Source organism: Bufo bufo, chromosome 7 (genome assembly GCF_905171765.1).
Source record: "Bufo bufo chromosome 7, aBufBuf1.1, whole genome shotgun sequence".
In the NCBI taxonomy this organism is placed as follows: Eukaryota; Metazoa; Chordata; class Amphibia; order Anura; family Bufonidae; genus Bufo; species Bufo bufo.
Window position 1 is genome coordinate 87148655 of NC_053395.1, and position 5747 is coordinate 87154401.

Here is a 5747-nt window from a genome sequence, read left to right on the forward strand (position 1 = left end):
TTGATTTAGCCCAATCCCAAGCTTGATACAGACACGGACTTGGATAGCCCCTTTGTTTGAAGCGATCGAAAAGTTTAAATGCTTCATGTGAGAAATTGGTATTGTCCGAGCAGTTTCTACGGATTCTTAAGAACTGTCCCTTTGGGATACCCCTTTTGAGGGGGGTAGGGTGAAAACTCTCCCAACGCAAAAGACTGTTGGTTGAAGTCTTTTTTCTGAAAAGGGTCGTCTTAATACAGTTCTGTTTATCTCTCTCTAGACAAACGTCCAGAAAGTTGATGGTATTACGATGAATTTCAGAGGTGAAAAATAAACCGATATGATTGGAATTAAGTGTATCCATAAACTGCTGGAACTCGCCAGCTGTCCCAGACCATATAAGAAAAATATCATCTATGAATCTGGACCAGATTGTGATGAACCTGGTCCAAGATATCATAGATTCGGAAAAGACGACCGTGTCCTCCCACCAGCCCAGGAGCAAGTTGGCATACGTAGGTGCACAAGGGCTACCCATCGCAGTACCCCTGAGCTGGTGGTAGAAGCGGTCCTCAAAAATGAAATAATTATGTGTCAGAATGAAATTCAGAAGTTGAAGGATGAATTGATTATGTTGGTGTAAATCCACAGATCTAGAATCCAAAAAATATTTGACTGCTGATAGACCTTTGTTGTGAGGGATAGAGGTGTAGAGGGCTTCTACATCTATGGAAGCAAACCAACTATCAGGTTCTATGGTAATACCCTCAACTCTTTGCAGTAGATCAGTCGTATCTCGTAGATATGATGGAAGTGTGGATACAAAGGGACGTAAAACTTTATCGATATATACACCAGCATGATGAGTAAGACTCTCAATCCCCGATACTATGGGCCGTCCTTTTAATGGACTTGTGCCCTTATGTATTTTTGGCAATCCATAAAACGTTGCTGTTTTTGGGGTGGTAGAAAAAAGATATTCAAATTCTTTCCGATCAATACATCTGTTTTCCAGACCATCTTGTAATATCTGAACTAAATCTCTCTGGAATCTGTCAGTTGGGTCCCCCCTCAGGATTGTATAATTGTTCTTATCTAAGATAAGGGAGAGGCACATGTCTCTATATTGTTGTATTGAGAGAACAACAATGTTCCCCCCCTTATCTGATGATTTAATTATAATATCCCTGTTTATACTTAGATTTTGTAGTGCGGTCATCTCTGCTGAAGTGTAATTTTTAACCAAGGTGGTGTGAACAATTTTTTCTAGGTCCCATGTCACTGATTTTAAAAAAATGTCAATGTTAGCATCATTAAATGACTTGGGTGGCATCTTGGTGCTTTTGTTTCTCAGGGCGGTGAAGGGCCCCTGACCCTTAGGTCGTTCGCCTTCCTCTAACAACTGTACAAGGGTGTCAATGCCCTCCAGGTCCCCCATTTCCACACCTAACTCCTGGCATCTCTGTTTGTCAGATGATACAAAAATTTTATGCCAGCGCAATTTCCTTGTGAATAGTTGTATATCTTTAATCCAGTCGAAGCAGTTAAATCTCGTGGTTGGTACGTATGTCAGTCCCTTTCTTAATATAGATAACTCATCAACAGACAGGCTTTTCCCTGACAGGTTTATAATTAGGGTGTCATCAGTGGGTGCCCCTTCTATTTTTTGTTGTTGACATGCGGCTGAACGGGTTGGCGGTCCCTGATCAAGTACGTTTTTGATTGAGTTTGACCTAAAAAAGCTGCAGTTGTAGTCATGGGAGAGGGTGATGGAACTGGTGTGGTATAGGAAGAAGATGGTCCAGATGTATATCCCTCCTGTTCTAATTGTTCCTGGCTTGTCCTCTCCCTGTCTCCTGGCCCTCCTCTGTTTCGGGGTCCCCATGATCGAGATGGATAGCCACCCGTGAAGGGTTCGTTCCTCCAATTCGATCTGGGGGCTGAATACCTGTTACGTCCCCTATATCGACCTCTACCTCTCCAGTTGGATCTTGGATTAGGATATTGTGGTCGGTAAGTGGAGGACTCAGGATCCGAGCTTTCTGGTTCCGAGGCTGATGTATCGGTATTAGAACCCCTTTGGCCCGCCCCTGTAGTAATATAGGCTGTGTTATTTCTAAATTCAGTTAGATCATTAGTGAATTGTCTGTGTTTTCTTTCCACTAGACTAGTTCTGAATTTTTCAATGTTGTTCTGTAATTCAAGTTCTTTCTTGGAAAAGTCAGTATGATCTTTGAATTTCAATGCTGTCTCTGTTAGAGTGATTTTTTTCTTTTCTAGTTGTTCAATATAAATTTTTTCTTGCTCCAGCAATAGTCTCATAAATCTGACTGAGCTTGCTGTTGCCTCACTTTCCCATTTGATCAGCAAATCAGGGGTACTAATCCGTGCCGCTGGTCGTATATAAATTCTAACGCCACTGGGAACAATTGAATTTTTTATGTAATTGTCAAGAGATTGAATCTCCCACCACGTCTTTATATATTCCTTATGAATATCATAAAGATCTTTAAAAATGGATTAAATTGAGGGGCTCGTTATGCTAGAGAGGGTAAATTCTTTGTCTGAGAATATTTCACTTGCTTCTGTTAGCCACCTGTCTTCATTAGTTTGCGTGCTCAAAAAGCCGGCCATCACAAAGATATTATAATGACTAAGTAATTGATATATATATTTTTCTTATTTATTAAACCAAAAATTTATCACAGATTGAACATAGTCCTGTTCAGGGAATACTATAATAGAACGTGATCAAGATTAATATTAGCGTATAAAAAGATCAATACACCCTTCATATATAATAGATAATAAATGATGAAAAAGAAAAGAAAATAATAACCTCGGGGCAGGTATGGCTCAATGTGAATGCGGACTAAAATATATAGGTAAGACCAAAAGGATTTTTAAAAAACGAATCCTTGAACATATTGGGGATATTCGTAACAAACGGGATAAACCTATCTCTAGACACGTGTGGAGCAGACATGCAGGGTCTGTCAAAACCATACATTTCTTGATGATTGAGGTAGTCAAAATGTCTAAAAGAGGTGGTGATCTGGACAAATTGCTTAAACAGAAAGAATCCAGATGGATTTTTAGGTTGAATACTGTCACACCAGTTGGTTTAAATGAATGCATATACTTTGCGTGCTTTATTTAGGACGTGCTATCTATCTTTTGGATTATCATATCCCATATATCATAATTAATATCAAGTAGGGGATTAATTGCATCTGATTTTACCCCGCATATACATTATTGTGAATCACCTTTCAAGTATTAAAATTGGTTATAGAAACATCAATTCAATAGTTTAATATAATTCAACATATACCTATTCAGATATTCAGGCCGGTGACTGGTGCATATACTTTGTATAATTGGCGGCATACACACATACAAACATAGAGTTGGACATCTAGATTAAAATCTTATAGCCAACGTCCTGCCTGTATATACTTTGCCCCCTCCTGATGGTTGAAATGTCCTGTCATCGACTGAATCATGTGACCGGGCTGATGTAATCAATCACATGACCGGCACAGTGGTCACGTGTATGCGTCTCAAGACGGACGCTGGTCGCTTCATCCTCTACTGTGGATGACGTGTCAGCGTGTGACGTCAGACGCGTCATCATCATGTGATCTCCCCATGTGACCCGATACCCGGAAGTGGCGCTTTAAAAGGCAGGAACGCCGGCAGCGCCTCGCCGCTTCACCACCGAATGCCGGTCACATTGGACGCTGCGTGTGCCACTAACATCTTGACCCATGGGGACCACTATCAGCCGCTTTCATCTCAAGGGGGCACGCAAGTAGTAATGACAAAACTATCTGATGCTATACAGTATCACACATTCATCAGTGACTCTATATCAGAGTGATGTGGAGTGATAGTTATGACTTAAATAGTCCATATCGTTGTATCATTAATATGGACCTGCGCTTTATATGTCATTTACTTGGCCTGGTTTGATTATTGAGGCATTGTTGCACTAAAATTGACTGAAGGTTATATACCTGAATATATGGTGTGGTATACTTCAGCATTGGCCATAGTGTATTAGCAGGAGATGTGAGGGGTGTTTTGGTCTCCCACAATAATATTGAGACCTGCTCCATTCATTTATTTATTTATTCATTATCTTCTTGCTAATATAAACTGTCTGGATCATTGTATCAAATTGATTGACCAGCACCCTTTAGCTATTGGCCGGTTTTATTATATGTTTCTAGATCTCTCGGAATATCTCCATAGAGAAATATATAAAATATATCAAAAAGAAAATAAATTTATATATGTTTAATAATAATTGTAGCATTTCACGGTGATAGGTACTGTCTGTCAAATATGTCCCCTGATGAGCCTGACACCAACCAGGCGAAACGCGTAGGGACGCTATTGGACAATTGACTGTTTTGATTTATTATTTTTGCATATCACATATGGTAATTGGGTGTCCTTGTCACCTTTTTTTGGTATTTCTATACATTTATTATTTTCTTTGTTGTAGATTAGCCCAGGCGTTCACTCAGGGTTCCCTACTAGATAGTCATTCCCGTTCCAGGGTCTATTAGGGACACCAGGAGGAACGAGAGACGGGATCGCCCCTATCGGGGCGGCTATTCCGTAATTAGGGAGGGCTACTACAATTAGGGCCAGGACTAGGGCTACTGCCCCTAGCAGGTTTATTTACATCTACTAACCGGATTACTAACATTGCACTAATTAACATCTTACCTGCCCCGAGGTTATTATTTTCTTTTCTTTTTCATCATTTATTATCTATTATATATGAAGGGTGTATTGATCTTTTTATACGCTAATATTAAAAGTTATATTTTAGAATGATGATACTACTGTGAATTCTTGTGTCCTTGATCACGTTCTATTATAGTATTCCCTGAACAGGACTATGTTCAATCTGTGATAAATGACTAGGAAGGGGACTGATTTTTCTAAATGGTCTGACGCCGCTAAAGTTGCTTTTTCCTCTCTAAAAGAGAGGTTTACCTCAGCACCTGTACTGGTCCAACCTGATGTCTCTCAGCCTTTTATTGTTGAAGTCGATGCGTCAGAGGTGGGAGTGGGGGCGGTGCTGTCTCAGGGTCCGTCTCCTGGCAAATGGCGTCCTTGTGCTTTCTTTTCTAAAAAAACTATCTGCAGCAGAAAAGAATTACTATATTGGCAATAGGGAACTATTAGCTATTAAACTTGCGTTTGAGGAGTGGCGTCACTTCTTAGAGGGGGCAGTCCACCCCGTCACTGTGATTACGGACCACAAAAATCTTCTGTACCTCGAATCAGCTAAGCGTCTCACCCCTAGACAGGCTAGGTGGTCGCTATTTTTTACCAGGTTTAACTTTGTGATTACCTATCGTCCTGGGGTAAAGAACACCAAGGCTGATGCACTATCTCGTTGTTTCCCTGGAGGGGGTAATGTGAGTGATCTGGTGCCCATTCTTCAAAGAGGAGTGGTTGTTTCTGCGGTTTTGGAGGGGAAGGTGTTAGAGGCCCAGGGGGACGCCCCGGTCTCTTGCCCCTCAGAGAAATTGTTTGTACCGTTAAACCTACGTTTCGAATTATTAAAGGAACATCATAATTCGGCACTTGCTGGGCACCCGGGTAGTAAAGCCACCTTGGAGCTATTGTCTCGTCGTTTTTGGTGGCCAAGGTTGCGTCAGGATGTATTGGATTTTGTGTCTTCTTGTTCTACCTGTGCGCGCGCAAACGTTTCACATACACGTCCTGCAGGGTCTCTATTACCA